The sequence below is a fragment of the Oncorhynchus mykiss genome, chromosome 22 (genome assembly GCF_057628025.1).
Source record: "Oncorhynchus mykiss isolate SJ-2025 chromosome 22, ASM5762802v1, whole genome shotgun sequence".
NCBI lineage: Eukaryota > Metazoa > Chordata > Actinopteri > Salmoniformes > Salmonidae > Oncorhynchus > Oncorhynchus mykiss.
In genome coordinates this window covers 47,523,661-47,549,450 of record NC_143043.1, presented here as the reverse complement: position 1 = coordinate 47,549,450, position 25,790 = coordinate 47,523,661, and the positions used below count along the sequence as shown (strand labels likewise).

Sequence of the window (25,790 nt, the reverse complement as noted above, 5' to 3'; positions counted from 1 at the left end):
ATGATGGGAAATACAATTATTCTCATTATAAATGATCAGTCATGTGTCATTTATCATTGATTCATAGTGGATAATACATGGTTTCCAACATTCTGAAGCTAGCCCTCTTCATCTAGGAATGTGCACCATTTTGTTTACGTTTGTCTCTAGAGAATATGGACAGTTTGATGATGAGTTATGCAGAAAGTACAGAGACCTTCAAATGACCGACAACAAACCGCCTGGAACAGGGATCATCAAAGGCGGGCCCATTTGATGATGAGTTATGCAGAAAGTACAGAGACCTTCAAATGACCGACAACAAACCGCCTGGAACAGGGATCATCAAAGGCGGGCCCATTTGTTCAATGGCGGCCCATTTTTTCAACGGCGGCCAATTTGTTCAACGGAGGCCCATTTGTTCAATGGAGGCCCATTTGTTCAATGGAGGCCCATTTGTTCAATGGAGGCCAATTTGTTCAATGGAGGCCCATTTGTTCCATGGAGGCCCATTTGTTCAACGGCGGCCCCATTTTTTCAACGGCGGCCCCATTTTTTCAACGGCGGCCAATTTGTTCAATGGAGGCCCATTTGTTCAATGGAGGCCAATTTGTTCAATGGAGGCCCATTTGTTCAATGGAGGCCAATTTGTTCAATGGAGGCCCATTTGTTCAATGGCGGCCCATTTGTTCAATGGAGGCCCATTTGTTCAATGGAGGAACCCATTTGTTCAATGAAGGCCCATTTGTTCAATGGAGGCCCATTTGTTCAATGGAGGCCCATTTGTTCAATGGAGGCCAATTTGTTCAATGGAGGCCCATTTGTTCAATGGCGGCCCATTTGTTCAATGGCGGCCCATTTGTTCAATGGAGGCCCATTTGTTCAATGGAGGCCCATTTGTTCAATGGCGGCCCATTTGTTCAATGGCGGCCCATTTGTTCAATGGCGGCCCATTTGTTCAATGGAGGCCCATTTGTTCAATGGCGGCCCATTTGTTCAACGGCGGGCCCATTTGTTCTTGAGTGGATGGTCGGGGGACTGGAATGTAATGACAAATAATTTGTAGACTGCAAATTTACTGCAAGAAGCTCAAACAGATATAATCTTTGGCTAAAACATAATAATTTCAAACCTTGCTTACATTTGTATACGATCACGTGTCTCTATATTATGCGTGGGAACACATTTCCAAAAATAAAATCACATGGAATTGATTTCCTGGTGTTGTTACAGTCTTATGTCCAGCAACTAAAATAAAATAAAAAATAATTTTTTTAAAATGTTTATTTATTTTTTGCTCAGAAAACTTGGAAAGGGGGCAAATAAAACCACGCAGGGTCCAAATTTCGCACCACAGGGCACCAGTTTGGGAACCGTGGCCTAGAACTTGTTTGAAGTTATCTGTCCTGGTCCAAGTGGGTACAAGCCTCTTTAATCTCTCATTGTTGGGATGAAGTCATTTTCAGTTTAGAGGAAATCATCAAGAAATCGTGTTTTCAATTGTGGCATCAAAGAGCATCAGCACAATATTTGATGAAGATGCTGCCAGGCTTTTATATCACATAACGAGCACATATCACTCCTCTCTTCTCTCTTCTCACATTCTTATGTTCCTTCTATTCTTACAGTGCATTCGGAATGTATTCAGACCGTTTCCCCTTGTCCACATTTTGTTACGTTACAGCCTTATTATAAAATTGCTTAAATAAAAAATGGCACTCATCAATCTACACACAATACAACCGTAATGACGAAGCAAAAAAGGTTTTTAGAATTTTTTGCAAATGGTTTAAAAATAAAAAACTGAAATACATTATTTACATAAGTATTCAGACCCTTTACTATGAGACTTGAAATTGAGCTCAGGTGAATTCTGTTTCCATCGATCATCCTTGAGATGTTTCTACAACTTCATTAGGGTCCACCTGTTGTAAATTCAATTGACTTGACATAATTTGTAAAGGCACACACCTGTCTATATAAGGCCCCACAGTTGACAGTGTATGTCAGAGCAAAAACTAAGCCATGAGTTCGAAGGATTTGTCCGTAGAGCTCCAAGACAGGATTGGGTCGAGGCACAGATCTGGGGAAGGGGACCAAATCATTTCTGCAGCAGTGAAGGTCCCCAAGAATGCAGTGGTCTCCATCATTCTTAAATGGAAGACATTTGGACCCACCACCCGGCCAAACTGACCCATCGGGGAGAAGGGTATTGGTCAGGGAGGTGACCATGAACCCGATGGTCATTCTGACAGAGCTCCAGAGTCCCTCTATGGAGATGGGAGAACCTTTTAATCAGGCCTTCATGGTAGAGTGCCCAGACGGAAGCCGAAATGCCAAGCGTCACATCTGGAGGAAACCTGGCACCATCCCTACGGTAAAGCATGGTGGTGACAGCATCATGATGTGGGGATGTTTTTCAGTGGCAGGGACTGAGCGGCTCGTGAGGATCCAAGGAAAGATGAATGGAGAGCACTCAGGACTCCAGGTGAAGGTTCACCTTCCAACAGGACAACGACCGAAAGCACACAGCCAAGACAATGTAGGAGTGGCTTCAGGACAAGCCTCAAGGCTCCCCATCCAACCTGACAGAGCTTGAGAGGATCTGCAGAGAAGAATGGAAGAAATTCCCCAAATACCGGTGTGCCAAGCTTGTAGTGTCATACCCAAGAAGACTCGAGGCTGTAAACGCTGCCAAAGGTGGTTCAACAAAATACTGATTAAAGGGTATGAATACTTATGTAAATGTGATATTTCCGTTTTTTTTTTTTAAATACATTTGTAATAATTTCTAAAAACCTGTTTTTGCTTTGTCATTATGGGGTATTGTGTGTAGATTGATGAGTGGAAAAAAATCATTCAATCCATTTTAGAATAAGGCTGTAATGTAACAAAATGATGAAATAGTCAAGGGATCTGAATACTTTCCGAATCCACAGTATGTCTATCTCTTAGACCACATCTGTCCAATTCATTCCACGGAGGACTGAGTGTCTCTGGATTTCCCTCCTCCCTTGTACTTGATTGTTGAATTAAGGTCACTAATTAGTAAAATAACTCCCCTCACCTGGTTGTCATGGTCTTAATTTAAAGGAAAAAAAGAAAAACCCAAACACACTAGGCCCTCCATGGAATAAGTTTGACACCTCTTAGACTTTCTCTCTTTCCCTGAGGCCAATTAGTAGATTACATCATTGATTCAGTAGTACCTCATTGACCTGCTGAGACCTGCTGCTTTCCACTGCACCTTATTGCCACTCACCATAGCGATGCTGAGAACAGTTTGTTTACAGACTGGAGAGAATGCCAGCGTGAGACTCAGCTCCACAGAGAAGTATGTGGTATATATCTCCTTTTCATAGTCCTGTATTCTCTCTGGCTCCCTCTTCTATTTCCTTGCATTTCTCTCTTACTCCTCTCCTCTCTGAACACTTGCCCGCCCCCAGCTCAACTGTCTCTCTCTTTCTCATTAGAGCATATTTCCTCTCATCTTCTCTCCTCTGTGATTGCTGGGGACAGCTTTTTCCCTCGTCAGCTGGATGAGGCTTTGCCCTCAGATTGCAGTTTGGGACCTGTCACTGACCCCCTCCCCCTACCTCCTCCCCTCAGAGGAATGCAGAGGAAGACTGTGTCTACTCTATACACTCTCCAGGGGCCTGCGGTTTTAGTTGCCAAGCGGTAGCTAAGCTGATTATTCAGCTAATTAACCTTTTCACGAGTCTGCTCAAAAAGACACACATAAAAAAGATGGCTCCAGGTTTTATGAATTGATTTCCAACAACATCATGAGAGGGAAAGAGATGCGAGAGTGACAGCAGGAAGAAGAGACATATGTTGAAAGCAGGGAGATAGGGTACAAGGTGGCGAGGGCGGTCCTTGAGAGTGTCAGATGCAGGGTGGAGAGGGGTCCTGCAGAGTGAAGGATGCAGGGTGGAGAGGGGTCCTGGAGCATGCAGGGGGCAGGATGGAGAGGGGTCCGGCAGTGTGCAGGGTGGAGAGGGGTCCGACAGGGTGCAGGATGCAGGGTGGAGAGGGGTACGGGACATACAGGATGCAGGGTGGAGAGGGGTCCGGCATGGTGTGGAGGCCCCTCTGGTTAACACTCAGTGTGATTCGTTTCCGCTAAGATACGTCAGAGACAGACAGAGTAGCCTTTACATTCTGTTAAAAAACAAGAAGAAGAAAGGTTGGAAGATGTGATTCTGTGGTTCTAAGCTGTGAGGCTGTAGTGGCCAGGGAATGATATGATACCCAATGAGAGCTCTAAGTACCTAAAGGAAAGGACAGTAGCGAGGCTCCAATCTGCTCAGAAACATACAGGGTATACTGTAGAATCACTGGGATATCCCCAAGCCTTAACCGCTATGGATTGGAGAACAAAACATTTAGAAATTCACACATATCACAGATTTTGTGGTGTTATTTGCAGCACAATTCTTTAAAACAAATTATAACAATCTAAGCAAGAAGCGAAAATGAGGTAGGTGTCCCTTGCCTTCTCTGCATTGGTCACCTTCCGGTTCTCTTTGTTAAAAGACCTCAAGCAGTTTGCCTACCATGTCCTTTAGCTGCCCACACACTGTCCTTTGTGGCAGTCACATCTGCAATAAGCCTCAAGGTTGTTGTCCACCGTATTGGACTACACAGTCTTTGAAAGCAAGGAGAGCCTTGAGTGCAATCCAATTGACTCCTCTTATTGATCTGCTTAATTCCTATGGCTAGGGGTTCCGCTAGTGGCACCCCTCGACAATATTCCGACAACATTCCGCTTAAAAGGCATCGTGGGAAATTAAAAAATATTTTTTTGAATATGTAACTTTCACACATTAACAAGTGCAATACACCAAATGAAAGATAAACTTCTTGTTATCTACCCATCGTGTCCAATTTTAAAAAGGTTTTACAGTGAAAGCACAACATATGATTATGTTAGGTCAGAGCCAAGTCACAAAAACACACACAGCCATTTTTTTAGGAGTCACAAAAAGCAGAAATATCGATAAAATTAATCACTAACCTTTGATGATCTTCATCAGATGACACTCATAGGAAATCATGTTACACAATACATGTATGTTTTGTTCATATTTATATCCAAAATTCTCAGTTTACATTAGCGCGTTAAGTTCAGTAATGTTTTTGCTTCCAAAACATCCGGTGATTTTGCAGAGAGCCACATCAATTCACAGAAATACTCAAAATAAACATTGATAAAAGATACAAGTGTTATTCACAGAATTAAAGATAGACTTCTCCTTAATGCAACTGCTGTGTCAGATTTTAAAAAAACTTTACGGAAAAAGCACACCATGCAATAATCTGAGTACGGCGCTCAGACGATAAAATCAGCCCAAAAAATATCCGCCATGTTGGAGTCAACATTAGTCAGAAATAGCATTATAAATATTCACTTACCTTTGATGATTTTCATCAGAATGCACTCCCAGGAATCCCAGTTCCACAATAAATGTTTGATTTGTTCGATAATGTTCAGCATTTATGTCCAAATTCCTCCTTGTTGTTAGCGCGTTCAGCCCAGTAATCCATCTTCATGAGGCGCGAGCACTACATCCAGACACAGTCCAAAAGTTCCGTTACAGACCGTAGAAACATTTCAAACGATGTATAGAATCATTCTTTAGGATGTTTTTAACATAAATCTTCAATAATGTTACAACCGGAGAATTCCTTTGTCTGTAGAAAAGCCATGGAACGAGAGCTACCACAGAGTTTGTGGCACTCTGCCAGACCACTCACTCAAAGAGCACTTATGAGCCCCTCCTTTATAGTAGAAGCCTCAAACAAGTTTCTAAAGACGGTTGACATCTAGTGGAAGCCTTAGGAAGTGCAAAATTACCCCATAGACACTGTGTATTTGATAGGCCAAGCTTTGAAAAACTACAAACCTCAGATTTCCCACTTCCTGGTTGGATTTTTCTCAGGTTTTCGCCTGCCATATGAGTTCTAATATACTCACAGACATCATTCAAACAGTTTTAGAAACTTCAGAGTCTTTTCTATCCAATACTACTAATAATATGCATATATTAGCATCTGGGAATGAGTAGGAGGCAGTTTACTCTGGGCACACTTTTCATCCAAAAGTGAAAATGCTGCCCCCTATCCAAAACAGGTTTTAATATTACACAGTAAATTGTCATATCTTGATTATATAAGCACTTTCTCTCTCCCTCTCTCTCTCCCCTTCTCTCCCCCTCTCTCTCTCTCTCTCTCTAGCTTTCCTTCACACGCTCTCTTACTCTCTCTCTTTCTAGCTTTCCTTCACACTCTCTCTTCCTCTCTCTCTTTCTCTAGCTTTCCTTCACTCTCTCTCTTATTCTCTCTTTCTCGAGCTTTATTTCTCCCTCTATCTCTCTCATGTTTAATGTGATAATATAAGTGATCAATTGTTTCTACTTCTGAGGTATGAGGCTTAGTCATGCATAGTAATTAAATCAGGGCCACCTGCTATGTGTGTGGCATATGCCAAACTACATTACATTTATCTGAAATGTAATTCATGCATTACCTACCCCTTACATTGTCAAAAACATTATTGTATCTTGCATGTCAATTAATCGGATTTCCATTCCATTTAAATTCACATCACATACAACTCCTTAAACACTGTTGGGTACCAGCTACCTGGCGATAGTTGCTAGTCCATTGTCCAATTTTTGTTGAGGATCTATGAGAAAACATGACATGACTGGTTTCAGTTGAGGATAGGTCTAAAGAAGATCTACAACCATCTTCTCTCAACCGTGACCTTCAGTGCAGACATTTCTATCAGATGCAATATCGTAAGGTACTTCAGGGGAGCATAAACACCTATACAACATACAACTGGGGTTCTACAGCCATAATAACAGAGGTCAATGTCATCTCCATGGCAACAGCCTTTAGCCACACAGAGGGTATAAATGGCCCAAATATCTCTTATGCACCTATCCTCTGCACCTTGACAGGTGATGTGTAGAATATTAGATGATTGAATTGGCATGTGAATATTGTAGTAATGAAAAACAAAAACATTCCACAACTTGGAATACAATCGTGAGTTATGAAAGCCCCATCCACGTCAGTACGAGACAGCGAGAGAACTGCCTGTGGACTCAATAACACTGAGGGCAAGCTGCGCAGCATGGCTTTTCAGGCTCTGACACGCGGTGGATCATCGGCTCTCTTTAAAACGAGGGCCTATTCTGGCACTGTCAGCCAGGCACTTCTCTCTCAAGGTCTCAGCCCATTGTGAGCAGAGAGAAAACACAGGTTTCCACTGCATATTCTGAATAAAATAACTCAACTTGTCACACCCTGACCATAGTTTGCTTTGTATGTTTCTGTTTTGTTTGGTCAGGGTGTGATCTGAGTGGGCATTCTATGTTAGATGTCTAGTTTGTCTGTTTCTGTGTTTGGGCCTGATATGGTTCTCAATCAGAGGCAGGTGTTAGTCATTGTCTCTGATTGGGAACCATATTTAGGTAGCCTGTTTTGTGTTGGGTTTTGTGGGTGATTGTCTATGTTAGTTGCTTGTGTCAGCACAGGTCTCATTTATAGCTTCACGGTCGTTATTTGTTTTTGTATAGTTTGTATTCAGTGTTCAGTGCTTTCTTTTATTACATTTTCATCATGAACACATACCACGCCGCATTTTGGTCCTCCGATCCTTCTCGCCTCTCCTCTTCAGATGAAGAGGAGGACGCCCGTGACACAACTGAATCAGTATATACAGTATTCTGTAGAATAACTAAACTGACTCTGAATATATTGTATTCTGTAGAAAAACTCAACTGAATCAGAATATACAGTATTCTGTATAATGGTTCTTCTGTGTTGAGTAATAAAAAAAAACATGTTTTACTTTCAGTTCTCTGTCTTAGCATATTACTTTGCCGCACAGATGAAAAGCTGATATAGCTTATGACATTAACTACTGTAAGGTTTGACGTTTCCTGGCCTTTCTGGGGAATTTGCATGTAATTGCAAACACATTTCCACTAAGCTCTCAGCAGCTCACGGTGGCAGCTGCCTCTGAGTCTACCAATCTCACAGGAGTCAATGGCCTTGAGAAAGAAAAAGAAAAAGATAATATAATATCAATATTTACTCAAGGGAATTCTTGGTCAACCCAGGCCACTGTTGCTGCATGTCATGAAACCAAATTACATTTTAATACAGTCAAATGTTCCCTTATCCATTTTAATACATAGTACCAGTCAAAAGATTGGACACATCTACTCATTCAAGGGTTTTTCTTTATTTTTTACTATTTTCTAAATTGTAATATAATGGTGAAGACATCAAAACTATGAAACAACACATATGTAATCATTTCTTAAGCAAAACAGTGTTTTTGGAGATTATTTGAAGTAGCCACCCTTTGCCTTGATGACACCTTTGAACACTCTTGGCATTCTCTCAACCAGCTTCATGAGATAGTCACCTGAAATGCATTTCAATTAACAGATGTGCCTTGTTAAAGGTTCATTTGTGGAATTTCAATCCTTCTTAATGCGTTTGAGCCAATCAGTTGTGTTGTGACAAGGTAGGGGTGGCATACAGAAGATAGCACTATTTGATAAAAGACCAAGTCCATATTATAGTAAAAACAGCTGAAATATGCAAAGAGAAATGACACTCCATCATTCATTTAAGACATGAAGGTCAGTCAATCCAGAACATTTCAAGAACTTCTAAAGGTTTTTAAGTTCAGTCTCAAAAACCATCAAGCGCTATGATAAAACTGTCTTTCATGAGGACCGCCACAGGAAAGGAAGACCCAGAGTTAACTCTGCTGCAGAGGATACGTTTATTAGAGTTACCAGCCTCAGAAAGTGCAACCCAAAGGAACAGAGTTCAAGTAACATCTCAACATCCGAGGAGACTGTGTGAATCAGTCCTACATGATCAAATTGCTGCAAAGAAACCACTACTAAAGGACACCAATAAGAAAAGACTTGATTGGGTCACGAAACACAAGCAATGAACATTAGACTGATGGAAATCTGTCCTTTGGTCTGATAAGTCCAACATTTTGATTTTTGGTTCCAACCGCCATGTCTTTGTGAGATGCAGAGTAGGTGAAAGGAGGATCTTCACATGTGTGGTTCCCACCGTGAAGCATGGAGGAGGAGGTGTGATGGTGTGGAGGAGCTTTGCTGGTGACACTGTTTGTGATTTATTTAGAATTCAAGACACCCTTAACCAGCATGGCTACCGCAGTATACTACAGCGATACGCCACCCATCTGGTTTGCCCTTAGTGGAAATATCATTTATTTTTCAACAGGACAATGACCAAACACACCTACAGGCTGTGTAAGGGATATTTGACCAAGAAGGAGAGTGGTGGAGTGCTGCATCAGATGACCTGGCAGATGACCAATCCCCCATTCTCAACCAAATTGAGATGTTTGGGATGAGATGGACCACCAGCGTGAAGGAAAAGCAGCCAACAAGCAGCCAATCAGCAGCCAATCAGCATATGTGGGAACTCCTTCAAGACTGTTGGAAAAGCCTTGCAGGTGAAGCTGGTTGAGAGAATGCCAAGAGCGTGAAAAGCTGTCATCAAAGCAAAGGGTGGCTACTTTGAAGAATTTAAAATAAACTTTAATTTGTTTAACACTTTTTTGGTTACTACATGATTTCATATGTGTTATTTCATAGTTTTGATGTATTCACTATTATTATACAATGTAGTAAATGGTAAAAATAACACAAAAAATGGGAATGAGTAGGTGTGTCCAAACATTTGACTGGTACTGAAGTCAAATGTTTCCTTCCACGCAGTAGTTTCTCTTGCAAAGTTTCACAAAATGTCCAACAGAGTTTTATTGGAAACAATTACTTTTCTGATTAAAAACATATCTTGGACCCTGGGGTGTATTTAATTTCATTACCAGAAAACATTGTTATATCTTCCTATCTGCATAGATTTAAGACAAAGGCAAACTAATGCTGTTGATGCGACACAAACCAAGGTGAAAGAAGAGAAGATACAAAGACATTATAAATAACAAACCAATCATCTTTTGCTGAACTTCCATTGTTATTCAGGAGTAGCTGAATATCTCCTCCATGTATTTACAAGAAAAAACAGTGTAGCAAACAAGTATTTAGTCAGCCACCAATTGTGCAAGTTCTCCCACTTAAAAATATGAGAGAGGCCTGTAATTTTCATCATAGGTACACTTCAACTATGACAGACAAAATGAGAAGAAAAAAATCCAGAAAATCACATTGTAGGATTTTGAATTAATTAATTTGCAAATTATGGTGGAAAATAAGTATTTGGTCAATAACAAAAGGTTATCTCAATACTTTGTTATATACCCTTTGTTTTGCAATGACAGAGGTCAAACGTTTTCTGTAAGTCTTCACAAGGTTTTCACACACTGTTGCTGGTATTTTGGCCCATTCCTCCATGCAGATCTCCTCTAGAGCAGTGATGTTTGGGGCTGTTGCTGGGCAACACGGACTTTCAACTCCCTCCAAAGATTTTCTATGGGGTTGAGATCTGGAGACTGGCTAGGCCACTCCAGGACCTTGAAATGCTTCTTACGAAGCCACTCCTTCGTTGCCCGGGCGGTGTGTTTGGGATCATTGTCATGCTGAAAGACCCAGCCACGTTTCATCTTCAATGCCCTTGCTGATGGAAGGAGGTTTTCACTCAAAATCTCACGATACATGGCCCCATTCATTCTTTCCTTTACACGGATCAGTCGTCCTGGTCCCTTTGCAGGAAAACAGCCCCAAAGCATGATGTTTCCACCCCCATGCTTCACAGTAGGTATGGTGTTCTTTGGATTCAACTCAGCATTCTTTGTCCTCCAAACACGACGAGTTGAGTTTTTACCAAAAAGTTATATTTTGGTTTCATCTGACCATATGACATTCTCCCAATCTTCTTCTGGATCATCCAAATGCTCTCTAGCAAACTTCAGACGGCCTGGACATGTACTGGCTTAAGCAGGGGGACACGTCTGGCACTGTAGGATTTGAGTCCCTGGCGGTGTAGTGTGTTACTGATGGTAGGCTTTGTTACTTTGGTCCCAGCTCTCTGCAGGTCATTCACTTGGTCCCCCCGTGTGGTTCTGGGATTTTTGCTCACCGTTCTTGTGATCATTTTGAAACCACGGGGTGAGATCTTGCGTTGAGCCCCAGATCGAGGGAGATTATCAGTGGTCTTGTATGTCTTCCATTTCCTAATAATTGCTCCCACAGTTGATTTCTTCAAACCAAGCTGCTTACCTATTGCAGATTCAGTCTTCCCAGCCTGGTGCAGGTCTACAATTTTGTTTCTGGTGTCCTTTGACAGCTCTTTGGTCTTGGCCATAGTGGAGTTTGGAGTGTGACTGTTTGAGGTTGTGGATAGGTGTCTTTTATACTAATAACAAGTTCAAGCAGGTGCCATTAATACAGGTAACGAGTGGAGAACAGAGGAGCCTCTTAAAGAATAAGTTACAGGTCTGTGAGAGACAGAAATCTTGCTTGTTTGTAGGTGACCAAATACTTATTTTCCACCATAATTTGCAAATAAATTCATAAAAAATCCTACAATGTGATTTTCTGGATTTTTTTTCTCATTTTGTCTGTCATAGTTGAAGTGTACATATGATGAAGATTACAGGCCTCACTCATCCTTTTAAGTGGGAGAACTTGCACAATTGGTGGCTGACTAAATACATTTTTGCCCCACTGTAAATATTTGTCTAGAATACACATTTTCCAGTACTCAGTAGGTTACTATAACCAAATACGAGGCATCCAAGTAAAGTTACAGTAGTTTGTGGATTCATCCATAACTACATCTAACCTTTTAAATCAATGAGTGGGTAAATGACATCCAACTATTTTCTACACCCATTAAATCCTGAGATTGATTTTCTCCACTGGTTCTACAAATCCCCCATCGGTTTTGATTAGCCTATTACCTGCGTTGTGAGGCATGAAAATCCTCTAGGGATTAATACCTGAAACAGGACCTGATGAGTCTTCCTTATAAAACTCCAATTCCCATGGCGATTAGATAACGAGATCATTGCCCAAAGATAAACAAATGAGGACATTAATTGTATCATTCATTCAGATTGCGGCTTGCACGTTTACTGAATAACATATCCAAATTGAGTTGAGTTATAGGCAAAACCTGCACGAACACTTGTCATGTTCCCCTAATCCATCAGTGTGAGATTAGAGCACTTCCACCAGGCAGAAGGAGATTAAGAGGCCAGTGATCTGAGCGTGTCGGCCTCATCTTCCACTTATACAGCCCTGCCCGCCAGGCCCCAATAAGAGCAGTGAGCAGGGTAGAGCTCCTTCACTGCACCACAAATCTTCTTTGTTTTTCCACAGAGCAGTGATCACTCCTGGATCATCACCGTGTAGCTGCTTAAGAGGATCCCAGGCCATAATAAGAACTGGCAACATCTTGATTACAATAATCACTGTAGTCTGTCCGTCAGTTACTCATTCATGGATTTCTCTTTATATAATTTTTCTTTGTGGATGCTGTCTCTATGTTGGAGCTCTCCTCCTGGAAATTTCTGCAGTGTCTAATGACAATTTATTTGGTAGACAACGACATCATGTAAAAAAATAGACAGCAGCAATAAGCCTGTTTGCGCTACTTTAGCTGACTTATCTTATCTGACCTGATTTGACGACCATAAAATCGCTCGCCAGAAGATGTCTCTGACTCTAAGTGATTCAATACATTTTTTAAGACCCAGATACGGTCGGGCAGTGAGATACACTACATGGCCAAAATCATGTGGACACCTGCTCGTTCGAACAGCTTATTTCAAAAATCATTAATATGGAGTTGGAACCCCATTTGCTGTAACAGCCTCCACTCTTCTGGAAAGGATTTCCACTAGATGTTGGAACATTGCTGTGGTGACTTACTTCCATTGAGTCATAAGAGCATTAGTGAGGTTGGATACTGATTTTGGGCAATTAGGCCTGGCTCGCAGTCGGCATTCCAGTTCATCCAAAAGGTGTTCGATGGGGTTGAGGTCAGGGCAATGTGCTGAAACAAGGAAGGGCATTCCCCAAACCATTGCCACAAAGTTGGATGCACATAAACATGTACAATGTCATTGTATGCTGTAGCGTTAAGATTTCCCTTCATTGGAAATAAGGAGCCTAGCCCAAACCATGAAAAACAGCCCCAGACAATTAATGCTACTCCACCAAACTTAACAGTTGGCACTATGCATTGAGGCAGGTAGCGTTCTGCTGGCATCCACCAAACCCAGATTCACCTGGGTGGCTATGGGGAGGGAGGCTGACTGATTAATCACTTCAGAGAACACGTTTCCACCGCTCCAGAGTCCAATGGCGGCGAGCTTTACACCACTCTAGCAGATGCTTGGCATTGCGCATGGTGATCTTAGGCTTGTGTGCGGCTGCTCTGCCATGGAAACCCATTTTATGACTTTACCAATGACAAGTAATTGTGCTGACATTGCTTCCAGAGGCTGTTTGGAACTCGGTAGTGAGTATTGCAACCGAGGACAGGCGATTTTTACGAACTACACACTTTAGCACTCAGAGGTCCCATTCTGTGAGCTTGTGTGGTCAACCACTTTGCGGCTGAGCCGTTGTTGCTCCTTGACGTTTCCACTTCACAATAACAGCACTTACAGTTGACCGGGGCAGCTCTAGCAGGGTATAAATTTGATGAACTGACATGATGGAAAGGTGGCATCCTACGACGGTGCCACACTGAAAGCCACTGAGCTCTTCGTAAGGCCAATCTACTGCCATTGTTTGTCTATGGAGATTGCATGGGTGTGTGCTCGATTTTATACACCTGTCAGCAATGGGTGTGGATGAAAGAGCCAAATCCACTAATTTGAAGTGGTGTCCTGCCAATGTACATTACGAAAATCACTACAGCAAATTCCAATGTGCTCTGAAGAGATTTTGATGTTGGCGTTCGCTTCTTTATTCTGTGGTATGCTGCAGGCTGCTGTGCATGTTGGCGGTTTGCTTTCTGTCCTTGCCTATCTCACTCTCTGCCCCTTCTTCTCCCTCTGCTACTCTCTAAGCAGACATGTAAAACCCTGCAGAGCATGCATCTTTACATCAATATTATGTATGGTAAGAGGATCAAGGTTTAAAGATTTAGGGTTCTTGCGTCATCAGGAATGATTAATATTTAACTTTAAATAGATTGGTACTTGCTATTGTTCTATGATTATCAAGCACTAGCAAACCAGCAGACGTGGGACAGCACGTAGGCCTACAGTTGACCTGAATGGATTACGTCGCTAACAACTTTAGCAAGACTTCACTATTCCTATTACACAAGTGGAATAGGGAACAGTTTTTATTCCACTTGTGTAATAACAAAAAGCATTGTTCATAAAACATTGTTACAATAGTCGGTGGTCACATAATGACATTTCCCTGCCGTCAGCAGATTAAGTCTGCTTGCTACTGTTGGAAAGAGGCTGGCTGATGGAGGAAGGCTGGTTGATGGAGTGAGACTGGCTGATGGAGGAAGGCTGGCTGATGCAGGGAGGCTTGCTGATGGAGGAAGGATGGCTGATGGAGGGAGGGAGGTTGGCTGGTGGAGGGTGGGAGGTTGGCTGGCTGATCGAGGGAGGCTGGCTGACCGAGGTAGGGAGGCTGGCTGATGGAGGAAGGATGGCTATGTGGAGGGAGCCTGGCTGATGGTATGAGGCTGGCTGATGGTGGAAGGCTGGCTGATGGAGGGAAGCTGGTTGATGGAGGGAGGCTGGTTGGTGAAGGCTGGCTGATGGATGGAGGCTGGCTGATGGAGAACGGCTGGCTGATGGAGAAAGGCTGGTTGATGGAGGAAGGCTGGCTGATGGAGGGAGGGAGGGAGGCTGGTGCAGGGAGACTGATGGAGAGAGGCTGAAGCATTGTACTGTAATAGAAGGTTTTAGGCAGCAGAACTTGGCTGGGCAGCACTGGGCTGTGCTATTCTCCTCTGCATGTTTGACCTGGAAAAGGAGGCTTGGTATTAATCTAAATCCCAAATTACAATCCCTTCTCTGAATAAAGGCTAATGAGGGGTTTCGCTATACTCTATTCTGACTCTTGAATTTTAGCCAAAAGGGGAGTTGTTGAGTTGACATAATCCAAAAAGCAAACAGATTAAATGGGTTGATAGCTAAACAGGAATTTGATGGATTATTTATGACCATCTTCAGATACAGTATAAGTAGCCTACTCCACCTGAGATGTGATTTTACCGCCAAGTCAAGTTTTGATGCAGTCAAACAAATCCCTGAAAACATAATCTCAAATACAGTCTGATAGCCTGAAAAGAGCTGTCTGAAGTATAATAGACATATTCCTGAGGGCAAACCATGGTTATATGAACTCACCAGTAATGAACCAAACACAGACAGAAGGGTATAGAGACTTCAGGTCGTTTGCGAGCTGAATACTAAATAGATATACCGATCTTAATTTCAGCCAGTTTCGTACAGCAGGACAGTAATCCTGCAGCAACAGGGAATGTGAATTATTATGTGGATTATAATTAAAGGACGTTATTGTAGGGGTTGATAAATTTTCCCTAAGGGAAAACCAAGTCTGATATTTCAAAGTGGAAATTACAAACTTCAGAAGATTTTTTAAACCTCAAATACACTACAAATTAAACATTTCCTGCAACAGGGTCAATGGTCAATGTAGATATGTAGATCCTACATCCATACTAAATGAGTCATTGAGATACACTAGCATATATACATTATCTTCTGGGGTTGAGTCAATAGGGCATCCTCAATCCCCTCCCCACAATTATTTATAATAACCTCATGTTACATAAGATTGGTAACATACATAGAAACCAGTCATGTTTGTTTCATGACAGCTCACCAAATCATGTTCTATTGGCTGCACAGGGATATTTCAGATGGTATACAATGGTAAACACAGGTAAAGGCTTCAATGACTCACGATGATATGCCAACTACACAGTTTTTTAAATTATATTACTGGCCTACATTCAACAAGGAGAATATTGCCAAGTAGTTTAAGTGGCTGAAATAAATGTTGTTTAATAAATGTTAGGTCCAATTTTTTTTAACCAATGTTAGCCCATTACTGTCTTTGGCCCCAGGTCCCTTATCTGTGAAACATGTCCTGGTGACTCCTGATTTTCATGTCGTCTGTCTGACACTGCCTTAAAATAACACATCCTCAACTCTCTGTGCTCACTGGCAAGCTTCTTAGATACCACACAAACATAATTGGCCTACAATGAAACCAGACTCATTTACGTAACAAATTGCCCTATTTTCCCAGGATAGCTGAGTTTCAAATTGTCCTTGTTTTTCCTTCTCTTCTACAGCCTATGTGCCAACTTGGGATTTCGATACTTAACGTTTATATCAGTTCACCCAAACTCAGCAGCCTGGTCACACCAGATTTACTGCTATATTAGAAGTTTGTCCAGGTCCCCAGTCAATTTCAACAGGCGCCGGTGCAACATAACAGGCCTACTTTACTGTTAAAATGGCGTCGGAAGAAATGGCAGCGGTTTTACAGGCACCCAAACAATTGGGTTATTTGTAACTTATTTTGGACATAATGTTTCTGCAACCGTATCTTACGGATTAGACAAAGATTTTTTCTTCAACAAGCAGGACGCCCACGACATTCTCCAAACACCCATCAAGACATCCCAGTTATTGGCAGGACGAAGGGACGCAGGTACAGAGGACACAGAGCGGGGTGCCTCGTAAGGGTTCGCAGAAGGCGAGTGGGAAAGCTACCATTACCGTCAATATTACTCGCCAATGTGCAATCATTGGACAATAAATTAGACGAGGTACAATCACGAATATCCTACAAAAGGGACATCAAAAACTGTAATATCTTATGTTTCAAGGAATCATGGTTGAATGATGACATGGATATTCAGCTAGCAGGATATACGTTGCACCGGCAAGATAGAACAGCGCACTCCGGTAAGACGGGACGGGACGGGTTCTGTGCATATTTGTAAACAACAGTTGGTGCACGAAATCTAAGGAAGTCTATAGATTTTGCTCGCCTGAAGTTTTCTTTATTTTATTTTTTCATTTCACCTTTATTTAACCAGGTAGGCTAGTTGAGAACAAGTTATTATTTCCAACTGTGACCTGGCCAAGATGAAGCAAATAAGTTCCAAACATACAACAACACATAGTTACACATGGAATAAACAAACATACTGTACAGTCAATAATACAGTAGAAGAAGTCTATATACAGTGTGTGCAAATGAGTTAGGATAAGGGAGGTAAGGCAATAAATAGGCCATGGTGGCGAAGTAATTACAATTCAGCAGTTAAACACTGGAGTGATAGATGTGCAGAAGATGAATGTGCATGTAGAGATACTGGGGTGCAAAGGAGCAAGATAAATTAATAAATACAGTATGGGGATGAGGTAGTTGGATGGGCTATTTACATATGGGCTATGTAAAGGTGCAGTGATCTGTGAGCTGCTCTGACCGCTGGGGCTTAAAGCTAGTGAGGGAGTTATGACTCAAGCTTCAGTGATTTTTGCAGTTCATTCCAGTAATTGGCAACAGAGAACTGGAAGGAAAGGCAGCCAAAGAAAGAATTGGCTTTAGGGTAACCAGTGAGATATACCTGCTGGAGCGCGTGCTACGAGTGGGTGCTGCTATGGTGACCAGTGAGCTGAGATAAGGTGGGACTTTACCTAGCAGAGACTTATAGATGACCTGGAGCCAGTGTGTTTGGCGGCAAGTATGAAGCGAAGGCCAGCCAACGAGAGCGTACAGGTCGCAGTGGTGGGTAGTATATGGGGCTTTGGTGACAAAACGGATGGCACTGTGATAGACTGCATCCAGTTTGCTGAGTAGAGTGTTGGAAGCTATTTTATAAATGACATTGCCGAAGTCGAGGATCAGTAGGATGGTCCGTTTTACGAGGGTATGTTTGGCAGCATGAGTGAAGGATGCTTTGTTGCAAAATAGGAAGCCGATTCTAGATTTATTTTGGATTGGAGATGCTTAATATGTCTGGAAGGAGAGTCTGGAAGGAGAGTTTACATTCTAACCAGACACCTAGGTCTTTGTAGTTGTCCACATATTCTACGACAGAACAGTCCAGAGCACGGGTGGGCAGGTGCGGGCAGCGATGGGTTGAATAGCATGTATTTAGTTTTATTTGTATTTAAGAGCAGTTGGAGGCCACGGAAGGAGAGTTGTATGGCATTGAAGCTTGTAGAGTATCTTGTGATAAAATTCAGACCACACTATTTGCCTAGAGAGTTTTCAGCTACACTTTTCGTGGCTATTTATTTACCACCACAGATGGATGCTGGCCCTAAGACCGAACTCAGTCAGCTATATAAGGAAATAAGCAAACAGGAAACCGCACACCCAGAAGCGGCGCTCCTAGTGGCCGGAGACTTTAATGCAGGGAAACTTAAATTGTTTCTACCTAATTTCAATCAACATGTTAAATGTGCAACCAGATAGGTAAACATACACAAGGCTGCAGGGCCAGACGGATTACCAGGACGTGTGCTCCGGGCATGTGCTGACCAACTGACAGGTGTCTTCACTGACATTTTCCACATGTCCCTGATTGAGTCTGTAATACCAACATGTTTCAAGCAGACCACCATAGTCCCTGTGCCCAAGGACACGAAGGCAACCTGCCTAAATGACTACAGACACGTAGCACTCATGTCAGGACCAATGAAGTGCTTTGAAAGGCTAGTAAAGGCTCACGTCCGTAGCCATGAAGTGCTTTGAAAGGCTGGTAATGGCTCACATCAACACCATTATCCCAGAAACCCTAGACTCACTCTCCATTGCACTCCACGCTGCCCTTTCCCACCTGGACAAAAGGAAAACCTATATGAGAATGCTATTCATTGACTACAGCTCAGCATTCAACACTATAGTACCCTCAAAACTCATCACTAAGCTAAGGATCCTGAGACTAAACACTTCCCTCTGCATCTGGATCCTGGACTTCCTGACGGGCTGCCCCCAGGTGGTGAGGGTAGGTAGCAACACATCTGCCACGCTGATACTCAATACTGGATCCACTCAGGGGTGCATGCTCAGTCCCCTCCTGTACTCCCTGTTCACCCACGACTGCATGGCCAGGCACGACTCCAACACCATCATTAAGTTTGCAGATGACACAACAGTGGGAGGCCTGATCACGGAGAACGACGAGACAGCCTATAGGGAGGAGGTCAGAGACCTCGTTGTGCCAGAATAACAACCTATCCCTCAATGTAACCGAGACTAAGGAGATGATTGTGGACTACAGGAATAGGAGGAGCGAACACGCCCCCATTATTATCGACGGGGCTGGAGCGGAGCAGGTTGAGAGCTTCAAGTTCCTTGATGTCCACATCACCAACAACCTAGAATGGTCCAAACACACCAAGACAGTCGTGAATAGGGCTCCACAAAGCCTATTCCCCCTTAGGAAACTAAAAAGATTTGGCATGGGTCCTCAGATCCTCAAAAGGTTCTACAGCTGCAACATCGAGAGCATTAGTCCATTAGTCCATTAGTCCTGACCTTTAGTCAGCCCTATGTGGGGCATCGTGCAAAACAAGCACGTCTGAGGAGCTGCGCAATTTCTGAGGTGTACCTGTACGCCCGAGCTCACTCGTAGCGCATTCCATCTCTTAACATACAACGCCGTGAATAATGCAGGCTGTTGTGAAGGCAAAAGGGGGCCCTACCCAGTACTGGTTGCGTCACTGCCTGGTACTGTAATTGCTCTCTCTACTACCGCATGGTAAGCGGTACCGGAGTGCCAAGTCTAGGACAAAAAGGCTTCTCAACAGTACATCCATGTACATACTACCTCAATTGGCCTGACCAACAAGTGCCCCCGCACATTGGCTAACCTGGCTATCTGAACTGTGTCCCGCCACCCACCAACCGCCAACCCCTCTTTAATGCTACTGCTACTCTCTGTTCATCATATATGTATAGTCACTTTAACCATATCTACATGTACACACTACCTCAATCAGCCCGACTAACCGGTGCCTGTATGTAGCCTCGCTAATGTAATTTTTCAGTCTTTTTTACTGTTGTTTTTATTTCTTTACTTACCTATTGTTCACCTAATACCATTTTTTGCCAGTAAGCCAGTAAGTAAGCATTTCACTGTAAGGTGTTACAGGTCCTGTTGTATTCGGCGCACGTGACAAATAAACTTTGATTTTCATTAGCCAAACATCTTTGGCAGTAACGGGTTGTAATTGTAGATGGGCCTGAAACCATGCTTGCACCCTTGAGCATGATGGAACCTGACAGTATCCCACACAATGTCATAGGTCATGCCATCAGCTGCCCTCCTGAGATTTTTACGCACTACAGTCTCTAGCGTTTACAGAGAATGGTGCGATAAACAAAACACATTCAGTGAGCGGCAGTTATGTGGGCAAAAACACCATGTTAATGAGAGAGGTCAGAGGAGAATGTCCAGACTCATTCAAGCTAACAGAAAGGCCACAAATGCTCAAATAACAGCCGTTTAAAACAGTGGTGTGCAGAAGACCATCTCTTAACATACAACACCGTGAATAATTCAGGCTGTTGTGAAGGCAAAAGGGGGTCCTACCCAGTACTAGATAGGGGTACCTAGTAAAGTGTACCTAATAAAGTACAGTAATGTCAAATCTGAAAACATGGTCTGCGAAAAGTGGTACATTGGACCATAGAAACAGTGTCTGATAAAGAATGATGATGAAATATTACATCCATAGATAATGTAGTCCAATTGGTTCATGTTCCACGGTAATTGGTGTCAATGGATCTCCTTATCCTGAAACTTTAATGATCTAAACATGGAATATTGTTTGTCAGTTTCCATGAAACTGCATTAAGAGTAATGCAACAGTTACTTATCATTTTGAGCAGTTGTATCAATTGATAGTTAGATCATTGTAATGAAATAAATAGACAGTCATCTCAGATGTAATGTGTGAATTGCATTTTGAAATGGTAATACTTTGATGTTAAGTTGTGTCATTTCGAACAGGTCATTTTAGTTCAATGAACAAATGATATTAGCTTGATGTGTATTGTAGCCAAGCAATTGGAAAAAGTGTTAAGAGTTTTGAAAAATGTGCATTTTGATCATCGGTTGTGAGTTTTGTGTCGAGAGATTTGAAAAATGATATCAAGGTTCTGAAATTAGTGCCAAAGTGATTGTAAAAAACTGTAATAGGATGTAGGAAGGAATATCACAAAATATCAGAGAAGTTCTATTTTTACAATTCTATTGCCATAGTCACAATCATTGCACGGTGGTAATTCCATTCATATTGGACACTCCAGGTGATCCCGCCTCACCGCTGCTGAATGGCCCTAGTGCTGAGAAACAATCTGGATCTGTGTCGGTCCTAAGTGACCCCACACAGGTTTAATCATTAGCCCTCACTAGAAGTCAGCAACAAGGGGTTTGGGGCTGATTATAGCCCCCAATTGAAAACCCGACTGGAGGAGAGGGATTCCCATTGGAGGAGAATCATGTATCCCAGCAGCCTCAGATGGTGCGTCCGACACTACAGCCCTCTCTGTTTCCTGTAGAAATGTCACCCAGCACACTCACATTTAAATACCCTGGAATAATATCACAGATATTATCAAATAAATGGTGCTAGTATTATGTGGTATATCATGTACTGTATGTGAAGTATTAAGCTGTAAATCATGTATCTGAAGTATTAAGCTGTAAATCATGTATGTGTAGTATTATGTTGTGAAGTGCACATTAATCTATATATAAAAACAGGATGTGCCGGTCCATTTTCACCACCAAAGGCATTGAGGTTAGGGCTGGGCGATATATCCTGAATAATGGTATGGCGGTATGGATTCACATAGCGATACTGGTATGGATTTTTACAGTACTGATATTTTGATAGTGTTGAATTTTATGAAAAGTTCTACAAATTGGACTACTTCCCTGTCAGTTTTGTCCTAGTTTGGTTGAGGGTAAAACCATCAGAATGTAGAACGCCCATTTTAACCACTTAGAATTAATTTACTGGAACGAATAACAAAGTCTTTAATTCTGCTTAGATCTTTTAAAACCCACGACTGCGTGGCCATGCACGCCTCCAACTCAATCATCAAGTTTGCAGACGAAACTACAGTGGTAGGTTTGATTACCAACAACAACGAGACGGCCTACAGGGAGGAGGTGAGGGCCCTCGGAGTGTGGTGTCAGGAAAATAACCTCACACTCAACGTCAACAAAACAAAGGAGATGATCGTGGACTTCAGGAAACAGCAGAGGGAGCACCCCTCTATCCACATCGACGGGACAGTAGTGGAGAGGGTAGAAAGTTTTAAGTTCCTCGGTGGACAAACTGAATTGGTCGACCCACACAGACAGCGTGGTGAAGAAGGCACAGCAGCGCCTCTTCAACCTCAGGAGGCTGAAGAAATTTGGCTTGTCACCAAAAACACTCAAACTTTTACAGAAGCACAATGGAGAGCATCCTGTCGGGCTGTATCACCGGCAACTGCCACGCCCACAACCGTAAGGCTCTCCAGAGGGTAGTGAGGTCTGCACAACGCAGGGGGCAAACTTCCTGCCCTCCAGGACACCTACACCACCCGATGTCACAGGAAGGCCATAAAGATCATCAAGGACAACAACCACCCGAGCCACTGCCTGTTCATCACGCTATCATCCAGAAGGCGAGGTCAGTACGGGTGCATCAAAGCAGGGACCGAGAGACTGAAAAACAGCTTCTATCTCAAGGCCATCAGACTGTTAAACAGCCATCACTAACATTGAGTGGTTGCTGCCGTACATGCAATACATGTATCACTAGCCACTTTAAACAATGCCACTTCATATAATGTTTACATAACCTACATTACACATCTCATATGTATATACTGTACTCTATACCATCTACTGCATCTTGCCTATGCCGTTCTGTACCATCACTCATTCATATGTCTTTATGTACATATTCTTCATCCCTTTACACTTGTGTGTGTGTATAAGGTAGCTGTTGTGAAATTGTTCGGTTAGATTACTTGTTGGTTATTACTGCATTGTAGGAACTAGGAGCACAAGCATTTCGCTACACTCGCATTAACATCTGCTAACCATGTGTATGTGACAAATACAATTTGATTTGATTTGATTTGAGACAGGCCTCTACAATGGATTAGTCCACTCAGACAGAACTCTACAATGGATTATTCCAGTCAGACAGGCCTCCACAATAGATTAGTCCACTCAGACAGACCTCTACAATGGATTAGTCCACTTAGACAGGCCTCTACAATGGATTAGTCCACTGAGACAGGCCTCTACAATGGATCAGTCCACTCAGACAGGCCTCTCTACAATGTATTAGTCCACTGAGACAAGCAGGAGTTAGACAGGTGTCTCATGTGACATAAAATTGTCTATGTATTTGCCACTGCTCTATACAAAACAAATATTGGTTGACCAACAGCCTATCAACCAAACAAAATATAATTTGGGGTCAGCCCTACTGTCCACACATGCAAATTGCTAAAGTTGATGCAAGTGGATAATTTATTTTCAGGCCACTATATTTGTAGCGATTCATCGTTAGACATTATCGGATGAGAAACACCAGCTTAATGAGAAAACACAACCGTGGGTGAGATGACTTAAAAGGATCTGAGCGGACCTAAAGCGTCATTTTTCACATATTGGAAAATTAAGAAAGCTTTCGAAAATTGGAAAATGAAGAAAGCTAATTTAACTGGAAACAGCTCATGTCCCCCACTACCACTATGCATATTACTCAGACTGTGGCAACTTGAAGACAGCTATTTAATCAAATGAATTGGCTGCGGACCGACTTTTCCAAACCTTTCCTCCCGACAGCTAAAGGTCCCGAAGCCCCTGCACATGTGCAGGACCCTCCACTCCACACAGTCTTTGCTCCAGAGAACAGGCTACTCTGGCGAATGGTTCGAGATCACATATAACACAACTGAATATAATAGCAGAGTATAACGTTATTTTAAGACAAATGACACCATCTCATTTCTTATGAGATTTTAGGATGACTGTGTGAATGGTCACATTTTTATCTCATGTGGTCTCAACTCAACAGCGTGCCTCACTAGGAAAAATATGTGCTTTGATTGAAACTAAACACAGGTAGACTATGCTAAAGTTTGTTAAAAGCATCTGCTCTAAAACTCACCCATTGTACATAATTCAAAACAACACTGTAGGCTACTATGAAACTGTAGGCTACAACTCAAGAAGATCTAAATGTGTAAGAACCGACGCTGATGATGAGAAGCAGGTACAGAGAGTGAACATTTCATTAAGAACGGACATGGAACAGGACTGGAACAGCGTCAGAACAAGGTAACACAATGACAAACGACAATTAATGCAGAAGCGGGGGACAACCTTGGGAACAGACCGATATAGGGGAGGAAATAAACAAAGGTGAGTGAGTCCAGGTGAGTGTAATGAATCGCTGATGCACGTGACGAGGGGAGCAGGTGTGCGTAATGACGGTGGCAGGAGTGCGTAATGCAGGGCAGCCTGGCGTCCTAGTGTGAGGTAGAGCGGGAGCAGGCGAGACATAAATGCATATCCCCATGAAAACCGATTGAGATCAAATGGTTGATGCTGCATAGCTGTTTCATAGGTAAGATTTGTGAGGAATTAGATGTGATGGAGATTTTTAGAGGGTAATTCAGACCATGTTTATGGCTCAAAGTTGCTTTTACATACATATACAGTGCATTCGGAAAGTGTTCAGACCTCTTCCCTTTTTCCACATTGTGTTACGTTACAACCTTATTCAAAAAATTTAATTTTTTAAAATAAATCCTCATCAATCTGAACACAATACCCCATATTTACAAAGTGAAAACTGCTTTTTAAACTATTTGGGAAATGTATTAAAAATAAAACAAAACATAAATACCTTATTTACATAAGTCTTCAGACCCTTGAGAATGAAATTTGAGATCAGGTGCATCCTGTTTCCATTGATCATCCTTAAGATGTTTCTAGAAATTGATTGGAGTCCACCTGTTGATTGGACATGATTTGGAAAGGCACACACCTGTATATATAAGGTTGACAGTGCATGTCAGAGTAAAAACCAAGCCGTGAGGTCAAAGGAATTGTCCGTAGAGCTACAAGACAGGATTGTTTCGAGGCACAGATCTGGGGAAGGGTGCCAAAAACATTCCTGCAGCATTGGAAGTCCCCAAAAACACATTGGCACAAGTTTGGAACCACCAAGACTCTTCCTAGAGCTGGCCGCCCGGCCATACTGAGCAATCGTGTAGAAGGGCCTTGGTCAGGGAGGTGAACAAGAACTCGATGATCACTCTGACGGTGGTTTCTCTGTGGAGATGGGAGAACCTTCCAGAAGGACAACCATCTCTGCAGCACTCCACAAATAAGGCTTTTATGGTAGAGTGGCCAGACGGAAGCTAGTCCTCAGTAAAAGGCACATGACAGCCCACTTGGAGTTTGCCAAGATGCATCTAAACAAGATTCTCTGGTCTGATGAAACCAAGATTGAACTCTTTGGCCTGAATGCCAAGAGTCACGTCTGGAGGAAACGTGGCACCATCTCTACGGTGAAGCATGGTGGTGGCAGCATCCTGCCGTGGGGATGTTTTTCAGCGGCAGGGACTGGGAGACTAGTCAGGATCAAGGGAAAGATGAATGAAGCAAAGTACAGAGATCATTGATGAAAACCTGCTCCAGAGCGCTCAGGACCTCAGACTGGGGCCAAGGTTCCATTTATAACGTGACAATGACCCTAAGCACACAGCCAAGACAACACA

At 42.6% G+C, this 25,790-nt stretch overlaps 1 protein-coding gene across 1 annotated transcript in view; it reads right to left on the bottom strand.

The window, feature by feature from the left end:
• The window catches only part of LOC110501889 (contactin-associated protein-like 5), a 128,754-nt gene that overhangs the window by 82,614 nt on the left and 20,350 nt on the right, over positions 1–25,790 (bottom strand). The window lies entirely within an intron of this gene.